Source organism: Zootoca vivipara, chromosome 13 (genome assembly GCF_965207765.1).
Source record: "Zootoca vivipara chromosome 13, rZooViv2.hap1.1, whole genome shotgun sequence".
Lineage (NCBI taxonomy): Eukaryota > Metazoa > Chordata > Lepidosauria > Squamata > Lacertidae > Zootoca > Zootoca vivipara.
In genome coordinates, this window is record NC_142596.1 from 44,793,632 (window position 1) to 44,820,807 (window position 27,176).

Sequence of the window (27,176 nt, forward strand, 5' to 3'; positions counted from 1 at the left end):
AGTGACTGGGGAACCCTGAGTTTCCAGAGGTTGTTGGACTCCCAACTCCCATCAGCCCCAACCAACATGGCCAATGGGATGATGGGAGATTGTAGCCAATGAAGAACCAAATTTCCCCAGCCCTGAACTTACGCTGCTCCACAGTCTTTGCAACATAGAGCCCACCCATTGTTACTGGACACCATGGTGATTGGCTGGGCTGCTGGGAGCTGGAATCGCAGCAGCATCCGGAGAGGCATCTCCCGGGTCTTTCAAGATGTGCTGCCATCGAGCCTCTTGGGCTGCCGATCGGAAGGTTGGTTCGAACCCCCGCGAAGGGTTGAGCTCCCACTGCTCTGTCCCAGCTCCTGCCAACCTAGCAGTTCGAAAGCACGCCAGTGCAAGTAGATAAATAGGTATCACTGCAGCGGGAAGCTAAACAGCGTTTCTGTGCGCTCTGATTTCCGTCACGGTGTTCCATTGCGCCACAAGTGGTTTAGTCATCACCCAGAAAGCTGGCTCCCTTGGCCTGAAAGTGCTGGCTCCCTCGGCCTGAAAGAGAGTTGAGTGCCGCAACACCATAGCCTTTGACTGGACTTAACCGTCCAGGGGTCCTTTTGCTGCCATATAATGAACAGATCCATCTTGCAAACCTTTTGTACCCAGCAAGCCGGGAAAGGGGCGAAGTTTAGCAGCAGAAGTTGCAGGTTCAATCTGTCTCAAGGTAGGATTGAGAAACTCCTTCCTGAACCCCTGGACAGCTGCTACTTGTCATAGAATTGTAGAGTTGGAAGGGGAATTCCCCCCCAAGGGTCATCTGTTTATTATTAATATTTTATTACGAGGATTGCGTTTATAAAAAGATAAGGCAAGTGAATGAGAATGAACAAAAAAAAGAAACAATACTGATCTATTACCCTACATTTATACAGATGTGTATATTCTTATCCTAATACACGATTGTCAATAACCTAATACAGTCTGTGGAGACTCATTCCAAAGACCATTGCACTTATCCAAAGAAAGTCTGGGTCTATAAGAAGTCAGTTCATACGTTACCAGTGGTAGCTTACGGGTAAAATTTTATTCCATTCCATTTATCTGTTGAAGGTATCGGAATCAGTCGAAGGTCTTCCTAATGTTTTGGCGGAATCTCTTTCCTCAGCGTATTGTCAATGCAGACACAAACTGGAAGGACTAAGAGACTTAACTCTGCAATAATAAGACAAACCGTGGGTCATTGCTTGTGGCCTTTGTCATGGTTTTCAGGAAATCCTTGCTTACCGTCGCCAAATGCTGCACTCTCTTCGTGAGCCGTAACAAAGGCAAATTGCTCGGCTCCCCTGCTCTCCCCGCCCCTGGGCAGCTAGAGAATAAATATGGAATTTGCTTGCATATTTGTTCTACGAAGCTTTTGGCCGCGGCCAGCTCTCGACGTCTGCCAGATGAGCAGATGTCTTGGCTGTAGAGGATCCCACCGCAAACTGCGCAGCTCCTTGCTGCAAAGGCGGTTTTGTTTAAGCGAAGACAGAAGTGTCCTTGTGTAGGCCGACTGCTCCGGCTCCAGGCTAGAATCAAAGTGACGTTCCGTTCCCCTCACCCCCCCCCAAAAAAAAACAGAAGCATTGCTCTCCAGCTGCAACGCTGGCCCAGGCACTTGGGACGCAATTCCCCATACCCTAAAGAAAATAAGAGTGCACAGCCCAAAGGTACTGCAAGGAGTTAGGGGGCTTTTGGAGCCCACTTGATCAGCTAGACATCAAGCACATCATGGCAATGCTGGGAATCTTTTTCGAGGCCAGGGGCTGCCATAGACTGGTTGGATACAGAGGAATGAGGCCCGGGGGCCGGATGCGGCCCAATCGCCTTATAATCCAGCCCACGGACGGTCCGGGAATCAGCATGTTTTTACATGAGTAGAATGTGTCTCTTTATTTAAAATGCATCTCTGGGTTATTTGTGGGGCCTGCCTGGTGGTTTTACATGAGTAGAATGTGTCCTTTTCAGCGGCGCTGCCCCCAGTGTCGTGCGTGTTTTGGGGGCGGGGCAGGACGCGCGTTTTGGGGTGGGGTGGGCAGCGGCGATGGCACCCCTGGGATCGCATCACTCAGGGCGCACCTCCCCCACCGAACCTATCTTCCTACGCCCCTGGTCCTTTTATTTAAAATGCATCTCTGGGTTATTTGTGGGGCATAGGAATTTGTTCATTTCCCCCCCCCCAAAAAAAATACAATCCGGCCCCCCACAAGGTATGAGGGACAGTGGACCGGCCCCCTGCTGAAAAAGTTTGCTGACCCCTGCCCTAACGGAAGAAGGCTTAGCCCAGGGAATGGGATTGGGGTGACAATGAGTGGTCAGAGGGAGAAGAGAGAGAACCCTGTGAAGAGCGAGGTGTCAGAAGTTGAAGGGGTAACAGGGCTCAGTGAGCGGGGAGAGCCTGTGGCAGAGAGCAGTCCAGAATCCGAGGCAGAAGCGGAGGCTGGAGAGGAGGTGGGCCAAGAGGCAGAGATTAGGTGGGCTGCTAAAGAGGTCAATGGGTCTCCCCCTTCTGTGGCAACCAGCTTCGCTCCCTGCTAGTCTTCCAGAACCAGAAGAGGTATAAAGAAGGTGGAGCAAAGACAGTCAAGGCTGGGGGTGGAGCCTGAGGACACTGCTGGCATCCATCTCTCGACAAAGTCAAACTGCTGCCAATATTTATCTTTTAGGTATTGTATGTGCACAGATCCAGCCCATGCTTAAGGCAACCATTTTGCATGCGGCAAGAACGGTTTATTGAGCAGCGGCCCAAATTGGAAGCGTTTCTCCACCGCCGCCCGCTTTCCGCAGAGCGGAGGAGCTAATTTACATTAGTAATTACGACTGCTGAAACAGAACAGGGCAGGGCAGTTAATTAGAAGATGATCAGGCAATGCTGAAGCCAGGCAAGATGCAGAACAAGCTGAAGCAGACGGCAATTTTTATTTTATTTTTGGAAGAACGTGAGAAGAGCCTGCTGGATCAGGCCAAACAGGGGGCCCTCATCCTGTTCTTAACAGTGGCCAACAAGATGCCCCCTAGGGAAGCTGACAAGCAGGGACTGAGTCCTCCAAGTGGATTCAGATTACAGGCATAGGCAAACTCTGCCCTCCGGATGTTTTGGGACTACAACTCCCATGGTCCCTACCTAACAGGACCAGTGGTCAGGGATGATGGGAATTATAGTCCCAAAACATCAGGAGGGCTGAGTTTGCCTATGCCTGATTCAGAAACTTGCTCCAGCTGACTGTGGAGGCGGCACACGGCTATCACTAGCCTTAATCCTCATGAATTGGCCTAATTCTCTTTTAAATCTGTCCAACTTGGTGGCTGTCACTCCCTCTTCCGTAGCTTAACCGCTGGAAGATTCAGGGCAGAGAAAGGAAGTCCTTCATACACAATACTCATGGAGCCAAGGCCTGGACAGGCCTGGAGTGTTAATAGAACCGTAGAGTTGGAAGGGACCCCCGAGGGTCATCTAGTCCAACCCCCCCCCGCAAGACAGGAATCTCAACCCAAGCATCCATGACAGGTGGCCAGCCAACCTCTACCTAAAACCCTCCAAGGAAGGAGAGTCCACCACCGTCCAAGGGAGCCTGTTCCACTGTCGAGCAGCTCTTACCACCAGAAAGTTCTTCCTGGTGTTGAGTCGGAAATCTCCTTTCTTGTAACTTGAAGCCATGGGTTCGAGTCCTACCCTCCAGAGCAGGAGAAAACAAGCTTGCTCCATCTTCCAGGTGACAGCCCTGTTAATTGTCTCCTCCATTGTCTTTATGGCACCTACGGAAGACCTTCCTCTCCAACAAGCCTCTCTAAGTGGAGATCTATCCCAGTCTGTTTCTGCATCACAAGTGTCATTAGATGTTTTAATTAGAATCGCAGAGTTGTTGAGATGCATTTTAAATAAAAGGACACATTCTACTCATGTAAAAACACGCTGATTCCTGGACCGTCTGCAGGACGGAATTAGAAGGCGATTGGGCCGGATCTGGCCCCCGGGCCTTAATTTGCCTACCCATGTTATACCAACTGAGCTATCCAGAAAGATAGCCTGTTTTATCATGTGCATTTACTGCTCTGGGCTCCGTTGGGAAAAAGGCTGGGATATGAATGTAATTAATATTGCTACTGTTATCATTTTATTTTACTATTATCATTTAATAGAAGACGCAGGTGGCGCTGTGGGTTAAACCACTGAGTCTAGGGCTTGCCAATCAGAAGGTTGGTGGTTCGAATCCCTGCGATGGGGTGAGCTCCTGTTGCTCGGTCCCAGCTCCTGCCAACCTAGCAGTTCGAAAGCACGTCAAAGTGCAAGTAGATAAATAGGTACCAAGCGGGAAGGTAAACGGCGTTTCCGTGTGCTGCTCTGATTCGCCAGAAGTGGCTTTGTCATGCTGGGCACATGACCCGGAAGCTGTTCGCCGGCTCCCTCGGCCAATAACGAGAAATGAGCACCGCAACCCCAGAGTCGGTCACGACTGGACCTAATGGGGTCAGGGGTCCCTTTACCTTTACCTTTACTCTATGCTTGTAAGCTGCGCCAGGGATGCAAATGTGGAACGGAAGAGGTGCGGTACAAAGTTTAGAAGCAAACAAGCAAAGCCGCTGGGCCCTTCCAAACTGTGCCCAAATTCCTTATCACTCTTGTTTACTGCTGATTCGGGTGAAAATATTTCCCTTTTCAACAATGCCATTAGCAGCGAATGAAATGGGAGTTGGGGGGGGGGGAGGCTCAGGAAAGCCAGCCAAAGCAAAGTCTGAAGTCTGCCTTGTTATTTGTGCAATGCAGCCACTATAAAATGTATTCACCGGCAGCCGCTAAAATGGGAGCAAAGCAGCGTCCAGAAGTCACTGGACTCCAACTCCCATCAACGCTCTCTGTTGGCCACGCTGGGCTGGGCTGGGCGGGAGCTGGGGTTCACCAAGATGTGGGTGCCCACGGTTGAAGAACACGACCCCGGACTCCCTAGATCAGGCATAGGCAAACTCGGCCCTCCGGATGTTTTGGGACTGCAACTCCCATGATCCCTAGCTAACAGGACCAGTGGTCATGGATTATGGGAACTGTAGTCCCAAAACCTCTGGAGGGCTGAGTTTGCCTATGCCTGATTCAGAAACTTGCTGCTGTTTCTACGGGGATATACGTTCGGTTTTAATTACCCCTGCTATGCAAAAATATCCAAATGAATGTGAACTTCGGTGTCTAAAAATCCCTGGTAGAGGACAAGGATCCTGAGATCACATTAAGGGTAGCCAAATTCTGTGTGACTGCCATAAAACTTGGGGAACAAGCTGTGCTATCGTAATGATCAAGGCCTTAAATGATCATTTGCTGTATCTGTATTGTTCCTGTTATAAAGGTAAAGGTAAAGGGACCCCTGACCATTAGGTCCAGTCGTGACCGACTCTGGGGTTGCACGCTCATCTCGCATTATTGGCCGAGGGAGCCGGCGTATAGCTTCCAGGTCATGTGGCCAGCATGACAAAGCCGCTTCTGGCAAACCAGAGCAGCACACGGAAATGCCGTTTACCTTCCCGCTGTAGCGGTTCCTATTTATCTACTTGCATTTTGACGTGCTTTCGAACTGCTAGGTTGGCAGGAGCTGGGACCGAGCAACGGGAGCTCACCCCGTCACAGGGATTCGAACCGCCAACCTTCTGATCAGCAAGCCCTAGTCTCAGTGGTTTAACCCACCGCACCACCTGGGTCCCTGTCCCTGTTATACCTAATTGCAAATTCAAATGTATCTCTACCGTGTTTTATGACATCCTTGATATTTTATGTGAGCTGGAACTGGTCTGTGACCGAAATAATAAACTCATTCATACGGTACTTACTACAAAGAAAGTCCCGGCTTGTTCGATGGCGTTTATTCCCAGGCTTGGTATGGCTGCCGTCAGATTCGGAGCAAAACCCATCATGTATTTTGGCCCACAGTCAACTCAGCTCTCCGATATGGCAAGGCTCCCAGACTGGCTTGGGCTGTTGTTCTGAGTTTGCTTCCAAACGGGCTTCAAAGATGAAGAGCGCTTGGAGTGTTTTCTCGCCATCTAGCTGCTTTCCCCCCGAGGGTGTCATCACCCAGAAACTCCCAGAGCAGGGCGTTCTTGAATGCGCCAAACGGCAGCATAGTTGAATGTGCCAGGCATTTAGACAATGCCTGCATTCCACAGGACCCTCCCCGAGCATTTGGCATTTCAGAATATGCTCAGTTTCCTTCGCGGCTGGGTCATAGCACACGCCGCTGCGGGAAACGGTGCGCACGGCTGCCGCTTTTGTGAAGCCAGCTCTCCCTCCTATGCTATTGCTTTTCCATTGTGCTGGTGCACAACTGCACCTTAGGAGCATCAGAAGAGCTGGCTGGCTTAGAACAAGGGCCCATCTAGTCCAGCATCCTGCTTTGTCTCCACCTCCCGTTTGCCCCCCCCCCTTGCCTTTCACCCCACCAGATCCCACCAACAATGATGGAATCGCCACCACTCGCAGCAAGCCAAGTCCTCAGGGCGACAGCCGAACCATGTGGGGAAATTCAGGGCCTCATTCATCCTTGCAGTATACTCCAGAGAAGCAGGCTGCTCTCTATGACCTGGAAACCCCATCCCTTCCGAAGTGGATGAGCTTCTCTTTCTCCTGACTGGGCCAGGAGTGCAGGACAGCAAGGACAGCGTTCCAGAAAAAGCAGAAAGACAAACGTCTACCTCCCTCTCTCATAACGCATCCAGTGACGATGCTGAATGTTGGAAGATTGGGGAGAGATAAAAAGGAAGTGTTTCTTCATGCAGAGCATAGTTAAACTATGGAACTCACCCCCACAAGGGGCAGTGATGGCAACCAACTTGGGTATGCTAGAATTTAGGGTCCCAAATATATAAATCAAATGTTCATAAATTTACAAGGCAAACACATACATAAGTATATAAACCACATGTCTGAAATAGTACAGGAGAGCAATCCTGAAACCATTTTGATCAGGCATCCCCAAACTTTGGCCCTCCAGATGTTTTGCACTACAATTCCCATCATCCCCGACCACTGGTCCTGTTAGCTAGGGATCATGGGAGTTGTAGGCCAAAACATATGGAGGGCCACAGTTTGGGGATGCCTGATTTTGACTCTCCCAAATTGACCTCAAATGTTTCTCTGCAAGGAAGAAGGAATTGGGAAATCCTCCCCATTGTCTTTTGCTTACCTGTCTTTAGGGCATCTTTGTGTATGAATAGGGTGAGCCTGTGACCTGGATTCAGGAATTAAAAATATTTACCATCACATCACACGGGTGGCGCTGTGGTCTAAACTACAGAGCCCAGGACTTGTCGATCATTAGGTCGGCGGTTCGAATCCCCGTGACGGGCTGAGCTCCCGTTGCTCAGTCCCTGCCCCTACCAACCTAGCAGTTCGAAAGCACATCAAAGTGCAAGTAGATAAACAGGTACCACTCCGGTGGGAAGGTAAACAGCGTTTCCGTGCGCTGTTCTGGTTCAACAGAAGCGGCTTAGTCATGCTGGCTACATGACCCGGAAGCTGTAAAGCGAGATGAGCGTCGCAACACCAGTCGTCTAAGACTGGACCTAACGGTCAGGGGTCCCTTTACTTTTACCATCACAAAAGAATGGCCAGGCTGCCCAAGTAAAGCAATCACTGGCCATTGTCAGGTATCCTGGCAGACAGGATTTCTGTTGTAGACTGCCTCCATCTGTGATGTACGTATGATATGATGCTTCTCTGGCCTTGTCAGCATCCTTCTTAAATTGTGGTACCTAGAATTGGATGCAGCATTCTAGGTGTGGTTTGACCAAGGCAGCATAGAGTGGACTAAAAGAGAATTATTGGACAAATTCACAGAGGAGAGGGTTAGTGAAATATACTCGGAGTCGAGAGTGAATTTCATGCTCTTTATTCAGCTCATAGTCATCAAGGAGAAGAGGAGAATACTGGCTCTTTTCCCAAAACCATCTGCTTATATACATAATTTACACAATGGGCCTTGCGTGATTGGCTACTTCAGGGGTACACCTGTGGGCCAATCAGGTTGCAGATTCACTTCTGCCAGCTGCCTGATTGGCTGCTCCTGCAGGCCACTCAGGTTGCGGATTCACTTCCACCTGGAGTTGGATTGGGTAGCTCCTGCAGACCAATCAGACTGCTGATTCTGAATCCTATGGTTCTAGGATTCAGCTCAGTACATAACAGTTATCCATGGCTCGGCTCGGCCTCCATGGTTGGAGTCAGTATTGCTCCCATATACCAATTTCTGGAAATCGCAGGAGGGGAGATGGCTCCTGTGTTCAGGTCTCACAGGCAGAGTCTGGTTGGACACTGGGAGAACAGGAAACTGAACTAGATGGACCCTGGCCTGATCCAGCAGGAGTCTTCTGATGCCTTTATGAGTTCTCCTAGCAACCAGCAGATACAGCACATGGTTGATTTAAGCACTGATCACAGCAAAAGCAGCCACCGGCAACTGGTTGCTCTGGCAAGCGGTCAGAATCCTGCTCAGATTCTAACGTAAGCCGGCGATGTTCAGGGTATTTATTCCAAAGAGATGAATCACTGAGCTGCGAGAAAGAAGATGAAAACACAAGTCGTTGGCGCTTTCATCTAGATTTTTTTAAAGAAAAAAAGAAAGAACGCATTTTGTATTTTTTTTAAAAGAGATTATTTTTAGCCCTTCACTGGATATTCAGGAAATTGCTGCACCTTCCAGAGTATTAATCACACAATGATGGGGTGCCAAAGATGTGAGACAGGAATGCTGAGCAAACCAACAACCGGGAGCTCTGAAACTCTGGAACGGGTTTGTAGGGGAAAGGGAAGAGGAAGGTCTGGGAGGATTAAACTCTCCTGTTCTCTTCCAGCTGGGATAAGTTCCCCTCTCCAGAGAGAACCAACCCACGGAAGGCCATTAATCATTATGGCCTGACGCATCTCCCAGTCCTCAAGTCTAGAGCGAGGGAGACAAGACTGGCGTCCACCTCCCCAGATGTCTTCAGGGCCATTCAGTTGCAATCTGCAGGCTGCCAGCATCCTTCTGAGCTTTCCAATGGATATATTTAAATCTCAGCAGCATCACCCTCCAGCTGGATGTGGGCAGAGGCCCCCATGGGTTGGGGGTGGGGGTGGCAGCAATTCTTGCGCAACTGGGAGGAGGGCCCTTCTTGCTCCTTGTGGCAGATTGTGCTGTATGCAGAGCATCCTTTGAAAAACAGTGGGACGGGAAATTTGCTTTGCAAAACTCCTTGGTACGAAGAAAACATGGGCAAGATTGGTGTTAGGAACTCAGATATATAATCTAAGCGCCAAATGGTACCTAAAACCTAGGCTGCGGTTACCACAATGGGATATCTAGATATCTAGGCACCATTGTTTACAGTGGTACCTCGACTTACGAACGACTCGACAACTGAATTTTTTGACTTACGAATGGGGGTAATGGCTGCGCACTTACGAATGTCTCGAAATCCGGAAAAAAGTGGCGGTTTTAGATAGGGATTTTTCGACTTACAAATTTTTAGATAGGGTTGCTTCGACTTACGAATTTTTCCGTTTACAATGCATTCCTATGGGAAATCGCGTTTCCAATGGCGTTTTTCGACTCACAAATTTTTCGACTTACGAAGGTGCCTTCGGAATGGATTAAATTCGTAAGTCGAGGCACCACTGTATTATTATTATTATTATTATTATTATTATTATTACTATTATTACTATTATTTTCATTCATTCATTTATTTCTTTTCTATACCACTTTGTATTAAGACCTACATTGGCTCCCAGTATGTTTCCAAGCACAATTCAAAGTGTTGGTGCTGACCTTTAAAGCCCTAAACGGCCTTGGCCCTGTAAACCTGAAGGAGCATCTCCACCCCCACCGTTCTGCCCGGACACTGAGGTTCAGCGCCAAGGGCCTTCTGGCAGTTCCCTCCCTGCGAGAAGTGAGGTTACAGGAACCAGGCAGAGGGCCTTCTCAGTAGTGGTGCCTGCCCTGTGGAACGCCTCTGATGTCAAGGAAATGAACAACTATCTGACTTTTAGAAGGCACCTGACTTTTAGAAGACATCTGTTTAGGGACGTTTTTAATGCTTGATGTTTTATCGTGTTTTTGATATTCTGTTGGGAGCTGCCCAGAGTGGCTGGGGAAACCCAGCCAGATGGACGGGGTAAAAAATAATAATAATAAAAATTATTACAGTATTGTTGTTGTTGTTGTTGTTATGAAGAACAACATTCAAAGCGGTTTGCAACACATTAAAACATCAAATAAAACAATCCCAAATAAAATTAATTCACGCTTTCAGCAAATCTCAGACCCTTCTGTAAGTGACATTTTGCTTCCCCCAGTCATCAACTTGGTGCCCAGAGAACTCCACATGGCTGCCATTGGGCCCACACCTGTCACAAAACCCGCCTGGTTATTTTCAAACTCTTGGCAAGGTGGCCTAAGACCTGATGAAGAGTGCTCCAAGTTAAGGCCACCTAGCCTCACATCCTGTTCCCGTAAGCGGCTTGTGAGCACAACAGCACTCTCCCATCAACTAGCATTCATGTCCAATGGGAAGGATATCGACACATCTCCTTTAAATGTTTCTGGGGTTGTCCTTCATACATTGCAAGGTTTGGAGCAGATGAGCCCTGGGGTCCCTAACCACATGCACCCCTCCTCATCCCAAACTATTGGGAGGGGGGTGCCTACAGAAAGGTCTTGAAGCCAGGTCTCTACCTGCAGGACTGACACCTCCTACAGGTCAGATCCATCTGTCCCCAACTCTTTAATGGTCCTTAATGGTGCCCCAAATCCACCACCTTGGGGGTCTGCCTCACCTTACCTCCTGGTAGAGAGCATGCGGTTAGCAAAAGAGTCATAACCATGCAGTGATCTTCCATCACAGCTGAAAAATAGCTCCATAAATAGCACGGTCAAATATTTTAACAAGCCTTCACTAGATTAATGTACTATTGCCTTGAAATGACAACTTGAGTTTAAAATAATAGTGTGTGTTTTCTTGGGGGGGGGATGCAGCTTGCTTTGGCCAAGTCAAATACCATCTGGCTCAACAACTCCCTAAATATTTGAAGCCACACCCCGGACTAGAAAAATGGGGTGGAGGGGAGGGGGAGGAGAGCAAAAGCTGGTTTTCAGCCACAATATATAGAGCTCCTGATTAATTCTGAGTCACGGAGGAACCTTGGAATCCTGGTCTCCCTCTTTCTCGTGAAACACAATCCTCAACAAGGGCCTTCTCGGTAGTGGCGCCTGCCCGGTGGAACGCCCTCCCATCAGATGTCAAGGAAATAAGCAACTATGTATCTTACTTTTAAAAGACATCTGAAGGCAGCCCTGTTTAGGGAAGTTTTTAATGTTTATTGCTGTATTGTTTTTTTTAACATTCGGTTGGGAGCCACCGAGAGTGGCTGGGGAAACCCAGCCAGATGGGTGGAGTATAAATAATAAATTACATTATTATTATTATTATTATTATTATTATTATTATTATTATTATTATTATTATCTTACTATATCCGACAGATCACAGAAGGGATAGAAAGAGCCACCGGCCATCTCAGAAGGGACCCTGAGGATCTTCTAGTCCAAACTCCCGCAATGCAGGATTATGCAGCTGCCCCCATATAGGATCGAACCTGCAACCTTGGCATTATGAGTACCACGCTCTAACCAACTGAGCTATACCAGAGCCAGGCCTAAAGGCTTCCACATTCCCAGTGGGATTTTGGATTTAGAAGGCCTTGCCCAAGAACACCTGAGGACTAAACTATAAAGGTGGGTAAAGGTGGGGAAAGGTGGGGTCGGGAGGGAGGAGGAAAGGAAGGCAAAACTACATTCTTCTTCACATGGCACATAATCGAACTACGGAACTCACTTCCATAGGAGGCAGTGATGGGCACCAACTAGGATGGCTTTAGAACTGGAGGAGAAAAGCTATGAATGAATGACTTCTAGACACAGTGCCTATGCTCAGGGCCGGATTTAGGTTTAATGAGGCTGTAAGCTACTGAAGGTAATGTCCAGCTTGATATGTCCAGCTGTCCTTTGTCAACAACAAATTGTCGCTGTTTTTTTGTGTGTGTGTGTTGAATATATGCTACATGGTAATTTATGGACCTAATAGGTATCTAAAGCCATTTGCACATGTTGCCCTGCAACCAGTCCATGCAGAATGTAGGCACCCTATATATTGAAATGAGCAAACCGGTGATGTTTTAGGGAGCAGTCTAGTAGGCAGGGCCCATGACTTACGGTACATCATAGGAGCCTACACAACACAAAACACTGTTGCTGTATGTAGGCTTTATTTTGTTTTTTTATCTTATATTTTGGAAACGTACATCCGGTTTTTTTCCTTTAATTTTTTGGGGGGCCCCCAAGAGAGTGGGGCCCTAAGCTATAGCTTGTTTAGCTTATACGTAAATCTGGCACTGCCTATGCTTCTGAAAACTGGAAATCACAGGAGGGGAGAGGGTTCTTGTACTCAGGTCTTGCTTGCAAGCTTCCCGTACACATCTGGTCGGCTATGATCTAGTTGAAATTCTTGCATTGCAGGGGGTTGGACTAGATCACCCCTGGTGTCCCTTCCAACTCCACCATTCTATTATTATTATTATTATTATTATTATTATTATTATTATTATTATTATACCGTCCTATACCCTGGGGTCTCAGGGCAGTTCACAGAATAAAATCAAGACATAAAACAACAAAACAGCCGACCAAAATAAAACAACTACCCAATAGCACCCCTCCAAAAAAACCCCACATTTTAAAGGGGCATAGGATGTAAATTGGATCAACCAAAGGCCTGGTTGAAAAGGAACGTTTTTGCCTGGCGCCTAAAGATATATAATGAAGGCGTCAAGCAAACTTCCCTAGGATTCCGGATGAGCCATTGGCCTGATCCAGCAAGCCTCTTCTGATGTTCCTGTGGCAGCAAGGACCCTGCCTTGGAAGATACAATCCCAGGTTCTAGTTACAGGTAGGTAGCCATGTTGGTCTGAGTCGAAGCAAAATAAAAAAATTCCTTCAGTAGCACCTTAAAGACCAACTAAGTTTTTATTTTGGTATGAGCTTTCGTGTGCATGCACACTTCTTCAGATACACGAAGAAGTATCTTCAGGTGTACAATCCCAGGTCTCAGTGTACATCCTGCCACCCACAGCCCGAACAACCAGGTCCAAATTCCCTGCTGTATCTGTTTTTGTTTTTCCCCCAAAGTCACCAATCAGCCCAAGATGGAGAGTGGTTATCAGGCTCCCCTTGCAGAGCCGCGCCTGTCAACTTAGCACACCAAAATATTTATCTGCTCGCTACAGTCGAAGCACGAGGTGTTGGCACTGGGCTCGACGGGCAAGAGGTCCTCGAAACAGATCCCGGCAACTTGCCCACAATGTTGCTTTGAATTACACCTTTATTTCTGGGAAGGAAACCTTGCCAGCAGCAGGCATCAATGCTTCCTAAGATCATGATGGGACTAAGTGCCCAGTAACTCCCAGCAAAAGTCCCGGAGATTACAATTGGAGTAACAGAGACAGTGCTGTTTTGCCAAAGAAACAAATATGATGGATCAAAAAAGGTAAAGGGCCCCCTGACCATTAGGTCCAGTCGTGACCGACTCTGGGGTTGCGGCGCTGATCTCGCATTATTGGCCGAGGGAGCCGGCGTACAGCTTCCAGGTCATGTGGCCAGCATGACAAAGCCGCTTCTGGAGAACCAGAGCAGCGCAGGGAAACGCTGTTTACCTTCCCGCTGGAGCAGTACCTATTTATCTACTTGCACTTTGACGTGCTTTCAAACTGCTAGGTTGGCAGGAGCTGGGGCCGAGCAACAGGAGCTCACCCCATTGCGGGGATTCATAGAATCATAGAATCATAGAGTTGGAAGAGACCACAAGGGCCATCCAGTCCAACCCCCTGCCAAGCAGGAAACACCATCAAAGCATTCTTGACATATGCCTGTCAAGCCTCTGCTTAAAGACCTCCAAAGAAGAAGACTCCACCACACTCCTTGGCAGCAAATTCCACTGCCGAACAGCTCTTACTGTCAGGAAGTTCTTCCTGATGTTTAGGTGGAATCTTCTTTCTTGAAGTTTGAATCCATTGCTCCATGTCCGCTTCTCTGGAGCAGCAGAAAACAATCTTTCTCCCTCCTCCATATGACATCCTTTCATATATTTGAACATGGCTATCATATCACCCCTTAACCTTCTCTTCTCCAGGCTAAACTTACCCAGCTCCCTAAGCCGTTCCTCATAAGGCATCGTTTCCAGGCCTTTGACCATTTTGGTTGCCCTCTTCTGGACACGTTCCAGCTTATCAGTATCCTTCTTGAACTGTGGTGCCCAGAACTGGACACAGTACTCCAGGTGAGGTCTGACCAGAGCAGAATACAGTGCTACTATTACTTCCCTTGATCTAGACGCTATACTCCTATTGATGCAGCCCAGAATTGCATTGGCTTTTTTAGCTGCTGCATCACACTGCTGCCTCATGTCAAGTTTGTGGTCTACCAAGACTCCTAGATCCTTCTCACATGTACTGCTCTCAAGCCAGGTGTCACCCATCCTGTATTTGATTCGAACCGCCGACCTTCTGATCTGCAAGCCTTAGGGCTCAGTGGTTTAGACCACAGCGCCACCCGCTGTGATGAATAACGCCCTTGTCAAACTGGGAAGGTCCATGGGCTAGCGGTCCTAGAATCATAGGATTGTAGAGTTAGGAGCAATTTCGATGGCAACTGAGTTTCTAGCACTGCTTGCAGGGCTCTATTGAATGGCCCTCTGGTGTGAGAGAGGCGACCCAAACAGCCCTGGATGAGGCAGGCGACTCAGGTGCATTGGGACATGTAGGGGCAGCACGACTGCCCCCTCGGATTCACTCCGAGACCCATCCAATGAGGAGCACACATTCCCTGCCAAGCTGCTCCCGGGAGGCCCCCAGCAAGATGTCATCCGGGGACTTACAACTGACTAAACTTGTTGATCGACAGGTGGTCACACGGTTTGCCATGGAGGCTCCTCCTCGGCGCGCTAAAAATAAGGCAAAGGTAAACGCAGCTCCGTGGGCCCCCAGGTGTTTTCCTCCACACCAAGCCGCCGGTGGCTCCCCCACCTTGGAGAAAAGTCGGCTGCCCGAGTCCGGCCGCCTGGAAGGATACTGCAAGAGCAATAAGGATTTTTAGGGGCATTATGGTGGTGCAAAAGAAACACAGCTGCCCCCAAAAGTCCCTCATTTTCCCTGCGTTGAAGAGCAACGGTGGTGCTGGGTAAGGAAGTTTTTGTGTTTCACACTCGTACAAAGAGCTCAGAGTGCCAGGCGAGGTTCTCTGCCCTCCCACCTTTTCTCTGCACAACCACCTTGTGAGGTAGGCTGAGAGAGAGAGAGAGAGAGAGAGAGAGAGAGAGAGAGAGAGAGAGAGAGAGAGAGAGAGTAATGGGCCTACAATGACGCAATGAATGAGCTTCATGGCTGAAAGGGGGTTTGAGCCTGGGTCTCCCGAGCTGTCGTCCGACATCCTGACCAACTGCTACACCACAAAGTGAATCTTGGCAGTTCACACTAACCATGTATATATTCTTAGGTTGTGGGCTTTCGGCAAGGTCCCTAAGAAATAAAGCGTTGAGATCCAGTGTTAGCCCTACTCAGAGAATGAATGGACATGACTAACTAAAGCTATGAACAAGCATTAAAAAAAACATTTTTAAAAAAATCACAAAAACTGTAGTTTAAGGGTGCTGGGAGTTGTAGCACAGTGAGGGGGTAAACTACAGTTCCCAAAAAATGGGTTGGGGGGGTCATGATATGTAAACAGCCTTAGGTCCATTCATTACACTGCATCTAACTGAGTGGGGATATACAACCCTACGTTATACAGCAGAAAGTCAGGCAGCCCAGGACAATTTGAACATAACAGGCGAGCATTGAGCAAGAGTCCATTCACATTTTGCTCAGCCATAAACCCAGGTTTGCATACCAAGGCAATGTTGGCTCCCAAGTTTTTGGGCGGCCTTGGGTGAGAGAGTAAGTGCTTCCCTTACTTCCATCGTTGCCAACTGCTGAGGCTCCTCTGCCTCGACACCAAGGAGTAAGCAGGCAATGGCCGCTGCTCCTCTACCTTTCTCACCACTGGAATTGGCTCAATTATCCCCTCTGGGCTGGAACGAAGGGCAGGTAAACAAGCAAGCTGCCATGGTGAAAAAGGTTCATTGTCCGGGTGGGAGGGGGCTATTGGGTGCGAGGCCTCGGCACATGCCCGAGCATGCCGACCTATGACCCTGACCCTGTGCACCAAACGGACATTGAACAGAGAGCCAAAGCAAATGCTGATTCTCGGGGCAGACAGAATTATGACACAGTCACAGAATTATTTGGATACAATTCTGTGCACACTGAGGGTCCCTATTTAACATACGGTATACAACCAGCATTAAGAGAGGAGGGACGGGCAAATTTGCCAGTTTTGGTTTCCCTCAGTTTTTCGTTTTTCCCATTCTTCAGTTTTCCACATTTTCACATCGGTTTGTGGTTTTTTTAAAAGTCCTTATGAAAATTTGACAGCATCATAGTGCAAATTTCTCCTAATAGACACGTTTGCATGCATGTTGCCTAATATGCTTTATTTTTTTGCAAAGCGGTTTCCCCAAATTGAATGCAATTTTTTTTGCAGGGTATTTTCACTAACGTATGCATATTTATGCACAGTTTACCCTGGTGTATGCATTTCTGTATCCCTTTTTTTGGCTGGAGGACTGCATTGCAGAGAACTGTGGATTTTGAAGGATGGTTCTGTGTTTTGGTTATCACGTTGATTCAGAAAGTACCAGTTAGGAGAGTCTGCCTCCATATGGGAACTGATTCTAATTTCTCCTACATCCAATATGCCAATACAGTCATACCCCGGTTTAAGTACGCTTTGGTTTGAGAACTTTCAGTTTAAGTACTCCGCGGACCCGTCTGGAACGGATTAATCCACTTTCCATTACTTTCAATGGGGAAGTTCGCTTCAGGTTAAGTACGCTTCAGGTTAAGTACGGACTTCTGGAACCAATTGTGTACTTAAACCGAGGTACCACTGTATACTTGTAATGTACTTCAAAGACCAAACACGTTTGTACATGTGTTACAAGCAATTTAACACATATAGGTGAGCCTTATTGCTGGTTGTGTACGTACAATTCCTTGCTACATTCATCACAGACCATATTTTTAGATGTACATGCTGACAGAATCTGTGGAGAAGCCCATTGCTCCCTACAGAGTCAGGTTTCCTCAGTCCAGCCTCCCACCTTCCCACAGGACAATTATTGCTCTCTCTCAAAACATGAAATCCTCGTCCAAAATCCGTAACGGGTCTATACTTTTCTTAGGCCAATCACACAGTCACAAAACAGCATGCAAGCTTCTGAGTACCCCAGGACACTTCCTCAGGCTAGATGGTAAAGAAAAGGAAGAATTCTGGGGAACTCATATGCCTTGGGGGCTATTTTTGAAGGGAACTCGGAAACGACAACTAATCCAGAATGCGGCAGCTAGACTGGTGACTGGGAGCGGCCGTCGAGACCACATAACACCGATCCTAAAGGATCGTCACTGGCTCCCAGTACGTTTCCGAGCACAATTCAAAGTGTTGGTGCTGACCTTTAAAGCCCTAAACGGCCTCGGTCCAGTAGACCTGAAGAAGCGTTTCTACCCCCATCATTCTGCCCGGACACTGAGGTCCAGCGCCGAGGGCCTTCTGGCGGTTCCCTCGCTACAAGAAGTGATGTTACAGGGAACTAGGCAGAGGGCTTTCTTGGTGGTGGTGCCCACCCTGTGGAACACCCTCCCACAAGATGTCAAAGGAAAAAAACAACTACCAGACTTTTAGAAGACATCTGAAGGCAGCCCTGTTTAGGGAAGCTTTTAATATTTGACGAATTATTATGTTTTAATATTTTGCTGGAAGCCGCCCAGAGTGGCTGGGGAAACCCAGCCAGATGGGTGGGGTATAAATAAATTATTATTATTATTATTATTATTATTATTATTATTATTATTACAAATGAGAAGGTAGGGAACCAGGCTGAGGGCCTTCTCGGTAGTGGCACCCGCCCTGTGGAACGCCCTCCCATCGGAGGTCAAGGAGATTAATAACTACACAACTTTTAGAAGACATCTGAAGGCAGCTCTGTATCAGGACGTTTTTAATGTTTGATGCTTTATTTTGTTTTTATATGTGTTGGAAACCACCAAGATTGGCTGGGGAAACCCAGCCAGATGGGTGGGGTGTTGTTGTTGTTGTTGTTGTTGTTGTTGTTGTTGTTGTTGTTGTTGTTGTTGTTGTTTTGTGATATTCTGGTTTGCCTAAGAAAGGTAAGGCCCCCGTTACGGATATGGGATTTTCCTTTTTATGAACAAGAGCAGGCATCCCCAAACTCGGCCCTCCAGATGTTTTGGGACTACAACTCCCATCATACCTAGCTAGCAGGACCAGTGGTCAGGGATGATGGGAATTGTAGTTCCAAAACATCTGGAGGGCCAAGTTTGGGGATGCCTGAACAAGAGGAACATCAGCTAATTGGGTACACCCTGCCCATTGACAGAGGCATAAATAGACAAAGGAACAGGCCCAAGGAAGGGGACCACAGAACCCTTGGCCCCCTCCTACGCCATGCTCTTTAGCTGAGGAGAGAGAATGGAGGTCTCGCTTGCCAAAACGGACCACAGTCCAGCTGTCTGCAGCAACAGCAAGATGATAATACTGTCCCCACAGCAGAGCGTTAAACAGTCCTGTGGTCACCGCTCAGGAGATGGGGGGGCACGGGGTACATCGTGCCCCTGCCTGGGGTAAAAAAGGGGGTCCTCGGAGCCAAAGGAGGGGAGCCAGAAGATTCCTGGGACCTCAGAAAACATTTGCCTTCTATGTGCGAAGACGAGCAATGACATTTTGAGTAAGCCTACATATTTATTTATTCATTCATTCATTCATTCATTTGTTTATACCCCGCCCATCTGGCTGGGTTTCCCCCGCCACTCTGGACGGCTTCCAACAAATACTAAAATACATTAAAATATCACAGATTAAAAACTTCCCTAAACAGGGCTGCCTTTAGGTGTTTTCTAAATGTCAGGTAGTTGTTTATCTCTTTGACCTCCGATGGGAGGGCGTTCCACAGGGCGGGTGCCACTACCGAGAAGGCCCTCTGCCTGGTTCCCTGTAGCTTTGCTTCTTGCAGTGAGGGAACCGCCAGAAGGCCCTCGGCGCTGGATCTCAGTGTCCGGGCTGAACGATGGGGGTGGAGACGCCTCTTCAGGTATATAGGACCAAGGCCGTCAAGACACTTATTCTTCTGCCAGCCAGCGCCGTCTTAAGCGCCCCTGTCGCCATGGTGCGCCGGATCTCTCCGGCGCCCTTCCACCCCGTTTCCCAGCGCGGTGGGCAGGTGGGCGCGGCGCTGCTGTGCGGCAGGCGGGCAGGCAGGCACAGCGCAATCTCTCTGGCGCCCTCCCGCCCCGTTTCCCAGCGCGGTGGGCAGGTGGGCGCCGCGCACAGCTGCGCAGCGGACCGGACCGGCCGGCCAGCGGGTGCAGCTCGCAGCGCCCTCCTGGCGGGCCGGCGCCATGGTGCCCTGCGCCACCGGGGGTCTACGACGAGCCGGCCCTGCTGCCAGCGTGTCCCATTCCCCCGAGCAACTTCTCCCAGGCAACCCAGAGAGGCAGCACTGAGGTTCTGGCAAAAGATAGCGCGAGCAGATAAGGTGAGAAGGCAGGTTTGCCTTGCCCCTCCCGCAGGAGATGTGCTCCGCCTACTGATGAGACTGCCATCTGCCATTGAGGCCAAATAACCGCTAAGAAGGGATGCTGACGGGCAGCTTTGGGATAGTCAAAAGGGGAGGACACAAAGAATGGCTGCTCCAGGGTCAAAAACGCCTGCAAAGGATGCTCCAGAGTTCTGTCGATCCGCCTGCCCATTCTCCAGAATTCCTCCCATAAGCCTTACATTCTGTTGCAAGCAGAGGCGATCTTTTCCTCCCGTCAGCTCTGCACCCCCACAAAAAAAGTTCGTCCAACACGTTTTGGACACTTCAGACACTTTCTCGGCTTGCCTCTAACAGATTCAGCAAAGCCACCACCGTTGCACAACCACACGGCTCCTTCACAAACCGTGACAAACTTTAAAAGATTCCAAATGTCAAAAAGGCACACAGTGACTGGAAGCGGGGCATCTACGCAACGCTCGCAGCAAAGTTTTGCAAATGAGAATGTGTCGATCTTTTGGCAAGATCTGCCTAATAAACACCACCAAGGTCAGGGCCGGCCCACCCGTGAGACAAGGTAAGGCAACTGCATCAGGCGGCAGGATCCACAGGGGCAGCAGATCCTGATGTAGATCTTTATTCCCAACCACCTACCCATGTTCCTGATGCAGATATTCACTCACCCCTGGGGAGGGGGTGCTATTTTGTGGTTTTGCCTCAGGTGTCAAAATGTCTTCAGCAGACCCTGACCACGGTAAAAACTAGTTGGTGGGCTGGGCACATGTGGACGGGGAGTGATCACAAAGCTATGAGACATTCCTGGCCCCTTCACAATGTTTTTAGGTGCCAGGCGAAAATATTTTGATTCACCCAGTCCTTTGGAGTTCAATTCTGAGTGGGGCACGGTTGAATATATTATTCTGTTTTAGGTTGGCTTTATTTTTCGTTTGAATCTACAGGTGAAACTCGGAAAATGAGAATATCGTCGAAAAGTGCATTTATTTCAGTAATGCAACTTTTTATTTTTTATTTTAATTTTTACAAATGCTTTCTTATGGAAATTCCACAGTAATAAAACAAATAGTTACAATAATACAAAAATAAACAAAAATAAACATCTCTTTCATTAATTACATTCCATTTACAGTATAATTGACCTGCCTAATGACAAATAATTACAATTACAACAAATAAAGGCTTGACATATCTTGCTTTGCATATCATGCATCCATCTCATATATTGGTTTCACCTTTTAAATTGCATTACTGAAATAAATGCACTTTTTGACGATTTTCTGAGTTTCACCTGTATGTTGCATCTTTGTTTTCATAATTCGCTCCAAGTTCATTTTCTGCAGAAAAGCAACTAATAAATCTATTTTAAAAAATCCGTAATGAATTAAATTCCTGTATCGTTAATGGGGAAAGGCCTGCTAGAAGCGTGTGTGTTTTTTAAATCTGCTTTTCCTGTCACATGTTAATCTCGCAGCTGATTTCCTGTCCATGAGGACTGCTAGAGTTCTCAAGGAATTCCCCCCCCCCAGTGTTTCATGGACAAACAGAGGGACATTTCTCACATCACATGACCAGGGCTGGCCAAAAACATTTTGGCACCTAAGGCGAACCACACCTGCAAGAGAACGAGGGGTGAGTGATTATCTACATCAGAAATTTAGGTTGCTTGATTTGTGGATAATTTGGTGCTTTTGCACAACAAAACTGTTTCCACTCGACCACCACCACCCCCCAAAAGAAAAACACTCCTGAATTATTATTTTTCACAGTAAGGAAATTGGCAGGGCACTGAAAAAGTGTGGGGTAACAAGGGCTTGGCGCAACATTGTATAAACTCCCCATAAATAAATGAGAGTGGATAGCCAATAAACAGCAGAATGCACAAAGCGGAATTTGCGCAAAGCAATCAAGAGGAGAGCTCAAGAAACTATCTGTCTGGAGGTGACCCAAGACTGATTCGCTATGCCAGTTAAGATGCAGGTATTTCATAAAGAGGCATTGTGTTTTGTAGAAACTTCATCCAAACCCTCCGCTCTCTGAGCCACTGCAAAACAGGGTTCCTTTGCAGACAAACGTGACCTCCAGAAGAGGGACTTTGTGGGCCAGTTGGATAAAACGTAAGCTCATCTCGCCCCCAAAACCCCGACTCTGGAATCACCGCATCCAAAAGTTCACATTTATATCACAGAGCGCTCCCCCGGATTCTTTCCCTGCCTAGATTTCTCCCTTAAGAGACAGTTTCCCAACCCTCCTGACAAGCTGAGACGAGATGGGAAAAGTTCCTGCACTGTGCAGAAACACACACACACACCCATCTCCCCACCAACCAAGCGAAGATCTTACTTACTCAGAGTCTGCTGACTCTCATTCACGGCCAGATAGCAAAGTCTTTGAAGGATCAGATTTACGCTTGTTATCAAGGGTGGGGATAAACTGGCAGGAGTGAACTGCAAGAGCCACAATCTGATGGGAACTTTGAACATCCAGATCACCCCAGGCTCTGCAGAATTCACTAGACCGCAATCCTCTGTGGCAGACCATGAAAGCAGCTTCACAGCAGCGGCTGCAGAGTAGCCCTTAGAACCGCCTCAGAATTTGGCTCTCCTGAAATCCCTCAAGGACCAGAACAACCTGCCTCTTCTTACCCCAGAGGCAATCTGGGCGCCCTGTGCTTTCCGACAGGCCCCATCCCAACCTCTGCTGTTTTCCTTCCTGTTACCATCACCTCCCCAACACGCTTTGTGCCATGGGTGTTGCCCAGGGAGGGAGGGGGGCAGGGAGGGGCAGCTGTCTCCCCCCCCCCAAATCAATAAAAATCCAAAGCAAACTGAGGTTCGGCTGCCCCTAACAAAAGGCCTGCCCCCCAACAAAATCCCTGGCTACACACCCATGCTCTGCGCCCGCAACTTTCTTCAACACAGATTTGTAAGAAATGCTTCACTGGATCAGATCAAGGACTCATCTAGCTCAGTGGAATTCTCCCTTTGGGGGTATACTGTGTCTATCCATGGAGGTTCCTTGCATTACTTTTAATTTACTGCTTTGCAGCAGGCCGCTCACACCTCAGCTGCACGGTTTCTGCGCAATACTATTATTATTTAAACCATATATTTCTCCCTGCAAAGGACGCAAGGCAGCACCATTTTACAAAAAAACGACAAAGCATGCAAGCGATTAAGAAAAAACAACAACCCTAAAAACCAACGGATTACCCCCAGAAGTCAAAACTGACAGCAGGAGTCTTGGCGAAAGCCAAGGTTCTCTGGAATAAAAAGCCAGGCATGCCTGTTTGTTTTCCAGATGTGGCAGTATGCCTGCACCTGAGAGTTGAGTGATGCACCAACCCACCTCAAAGCCGGCAAGGGAGGGGGGGAGGTAATTGAGATAGCTCAGTTTGTAGAGCATGAGACTCTTAATCTCAGGGTCATGGGTTCAAGTCCCACACTGGGCAAAAGATTCCAGCATTGCAGGGGTTTGGACTGGGTGGTCCCTTCCAAGTCTACAATTCTATGATTCTACCGGCTTCTAAAATTATACATTCACATGGAGAAAGCAGACAGATGTTTTTTCCGCCTGTCTCATAAAACTAGAACTCAGCATCACCCAGTCCAGCTGATGGGCAGGCAAGAGGAAGTTCCATATTATTAAGATTGATCTTCTTTAAGTTGTCATTATCAATGCACGAAACTCATTGACACAAGGTGCGACGGTTTTAGGAGGGGTTGAGGCCCATTCATGCATCAACGGCTCCTCTTTGTGCTGGGTAAGCGGAACCTCCATACCGAAGTGCAATCTATCTCTGAATCCCAGGTACGGTAGTCAGGGCTGTGAGCTTCAGGTATCCCATGGCGAGAGGGGCTGCCCTGGCTTAGGGATCCTTCAGCAACCCCCGAACCAGCAGGGTCTCCTTCCGAGATGTCCTTACGAAGCCCCCCAAAGGAAACTGTCTGAGCACGTACATAGCAGCCTATGTCTGGCTCCGTAGCTGTCCTCCAGGAGGCTGGACACGCTGTATTTTGCAAAGCAAAGCAGCCACGTGGAGACAAGTCAAGCCATTGGGGGTTGGGGAGTCAGGCCAGCAGAGGCTGGGCTCCACGTGGGTCTTTTTCTGGGGTGGGGGGCTTGGTTTCTGCATCCCCGTCCTTTAAAAATAAAATAAAATGCTCTCTTCCCCCAACCCCGCCAAGCCACCTGCTTCCCGAGTTCCACATCTCGGGCAGAGCAAGGAGCCCAGCTCCAGGGGGTGGGACGGGAGCGCCCCCACCCCCACCTCTCTCTCTTTCCAGCCGAGCAGGCGGGCGCCAGTGTCTGCGGAACGCTCCCGGGGGAGCCCCGGTGCTCCGCTCTGCCCGCCCGTCTGGCTGGCGGCTTCCGCCTCCCCCCCGCCTGCCCCCCCATCTGACAAAAGCCCACCGGCCAAGAGAGGAGGGGCTGGGAGGGGGAAAGGGGGCGGGGAGCTGCCAGGGGGGTCTCTCCCCCCCCGCACTTCTGATTGCATAACACCAAGAGACAGGCAGGGAGAGAAGGAAGGAGGGGGTGCCGCCCCCCCGCTCTTTCCCCCTTGGAGTGCCCCCCTCCCCAAATACACCTGCCAGCGTCCGGAGCCCAGGCGAGGATCCCCGCGCAGAGGAGAGCGGGGGAGGGAAGCTGGGGGAATCCCCAGAGGGGGCTCCCCCGAGAGGACTCACCCGGCGGCGTTGCACAGGCGAGGGTGTCAGAAGAGACTCCAGCGGCGGCGGGGGGGCCACGGGGACTCTCCCGGCTGCTTGCCTGGAGCCGAGGCCGGGGAGGGGGGAAGAGGCGACCGGGTGCCTCCTGGCGTGGCCGCCGCCCCTGCCTCCCTCCTTCGCTGGCTGGCTGCTTCTTCTCCTCCCCGGCAGGCGGATGGAGGTGGGGAGGGGGTGTTTCGGCCGGTCAGGGGACGCCCCCCCCAAAAAAATCTTACCGCGGCCGATCGCTCAAGAGGGAGTCTCCCCGAGCTGTCTGCCTGCTTGCCCCGCGGGGCAGCGACTCCTCTGCCCGCCCCGTCGGCGGAGACGGGGGTGTGGCCCGGCAGCCAAGGGAGGCTGGGAGGGAGGCAGGGAGAAGAGCTCTGGCTGTGGGGTGGGGTGGTGGCATATAGGGAACTAAAGCCGATTGTGAGGGGGGGGCTCTTTGGAACAGGGGAAACGGCTCTCTGCCCCCCCCCCAAAAAAAGCGCTCCGGCCCACACCTGGCCAGAGGTGTCTCTGCGCTGCCAGCAGGGTGCCCCCTCCTCTCTCTCCGCAGTTGGAGTGTTGGTGAGCACCCCGCGACCTCGCGCAGCGGGGGCACTTCCTCGCCTATGCAAAGGCCTGGAGCTCACGCATTAAAGAAAAAAAGAACGAGGAGGGGAGAAGAGAAACTGCAGCTCCCCCGCCACAATCCGTCTCCACTTTGCAATATTTCCCTGCCGCTTTAAGAACCAACAAGCGACCGCGCGCCCGGAGCGTGGGAACAGGCTCCCAAGCTTCGCCAAGCCGGCGCCCCTTGCAGACGTTGCCGACTGCAACTGAGCTGCCAAGGCTGCGAGAAGCCGGGGGGGGGAAGAGTAGAGGCCGGGGGGGGGGTGCTGCTGCGCGCAAAACGCAGGGAGGCGACAGGCAAGCAGGTAAGGTCCCTGCCCCGACCAGCCTGCTTGCAGTCCAACATGCTCCGGAAGGGGAGCGGGGTGTAGTATAGGCGCTGGAAGAATGAGGGGAGCAGGGGAGACTTCTCTTGCGTTATCAGGCAGCTGCAGCAGGGAAAGAAGCAAGCGAGCAGATGCAATTTTGAAATTGCCACCACGCCCACCCGCAGCTACACAGGGCTCCGGAGCTGGGGGGAAAAGGCCTTGCGGACGGTTCTGTAGGAACAGCAGCTGGAAGGAACCAGCGACTGCAGGCACAACAACTTGGATGTTTCCACACTTTATTCCTGTCTGGGGAAAGGGGCAAAAATGGCTGTTTGCCTCTCCTCCTCCACCACCACCACCTCCTGATCTCAAAACATATTACGGGGCCTTCTGAAGGACTGCTGCTGTTACTAGGAGTCGTTCACGCATATCTGCGCCTGTCTTAGGGACTAGAATCTTAACTTTTAAAGTGCATGCCCAGGATGCTGTGCTTTGCGTCTAGTTTCTGCACTTGCATGGTGTGGCTGCAGAATCACTGCACAGGAACACAATCCTGCCTGTCATTGCAGGGGGTTGGACTAGATGACCCTCAGGCTCCCTTCCAACTCTACAATTCTATTATCTTCTTGCACACCTGAGTTCAATTACATAGGCTGAAATTCCACCCCCCATTCATTATTATGACGATTTATTAAATGTATCATATGCCTATGTTTCTCAGCGACTCACAATAAAATCCTAGACATTTCAGGGCCAGGTACGATCGCGCGGAATAGGCTCACTGTACATGTCCAGAGGCGCTCTCCTCTTTTTAAATATTGCATCATGTGGTTTGACCCCAAGAACGCAAACACCAGTTAGTTCTGAGCCCCAGTAAGCCTTTTGCATAAATCAGGCACTGCCTCCACACCCATTGGCTGAAATTCTGTGATGTCACAGTGGCTTCTGCAATGATACAGGCCATCTGTATGGTCATAGAATGCGCCTGAACATTCCAACTGCTAAGGAGTAAAATCATCAGTGCAAAGGGACAAGGAACATCAGATAATATGTGCTGTTGTGGGTGGAAAATATTAGGACGCTGCCTTGTACCAACTCAGACCATTGGTCCATCTAGCTCAGTACTGTCCACACTGACTGGCAGCAGCTCTCCAGTTTTTCAGATGGCATCTCCCCCTACAATCCGTGGAGATGCGAGGGACCACTGAGTATGATCTTTCCTCTGAAATAAGGCAGGCTGAATGTGAAAATAGAAAAAAAATAACAATATATTAACTAATGCTTTCTACTTTGGGGGGACGGGGGGGGGGGAAGAATTGCAATTTTGTTCTGATTATCCCCCAATTTCCGTGTTGAGCCACTGTGTACAAACAAGCAGCTACGTGGAAAGCCTGTATCATTCCCCGCACTCCCAACTTTAAACCGTCTCAGCATGTTTTAATGTTTTACAAAAGCTAGCATTTAATAACATTTAGGTTAAAAAGTAGCATTTAGAAACATTTAAACAGCTCATCAGTGGGATAAGCTAAAATACACCATTTAAAAACAAAACTTCCCTGAACTTCCCATAAACACAGTTTCTTACTCTGTTATCTTTTGAGTCAAAACAGTTCCTTCCCATCAGCATCCAGGTCATTCGAAAGAACCATTCTGCCAGTTTATTAGCAATAACTGCTTGTTTATCATCCGAGGTCACACTCCGAACAATCCCTGGGAATCGAAACCAAGGCAAAAACTTTTCAGCTGTTCGCATTACTTTGTTCAGTATTATTGCTGCCGCTCACTTTTAATT

The 27,176-nt window shown here is 49.2% G+C and overlaps 1 non-coding gene across 4 annotated transcripts; it reads right to left on the bottom strand.

Moving 5' to 3' along the window:
* Positions 1-43: 43 nt before the first annotated feature.
* On the bottom strand, positions 44-26,613 carry LOC118093102 (uncharacterized). Of its 4 annotated transcripts, none has more exons than XR_015946801.1 (3): positions 24,441-26,613; positions 5,833-15,157; positions 44-1,191 (listed from the first exon to the last, which is right to left on the bottom strand). It is a non-coding gene; the product is annotated as an uncharacterized LOC118093102 (transcript). The 4 variants fall into 4 exon arrangements; XR_015946804.1 differs by having other exon boundaries at positions 5,833-8,550; positions 24,698-26,595; XR_015946803.1 differs by having other exon boundaries at positions 5,833-8,550; positions 24,441-26,595.
* Between the last annotated feature and the right edge of the window lie 563 nt (positions 26,614-27,176).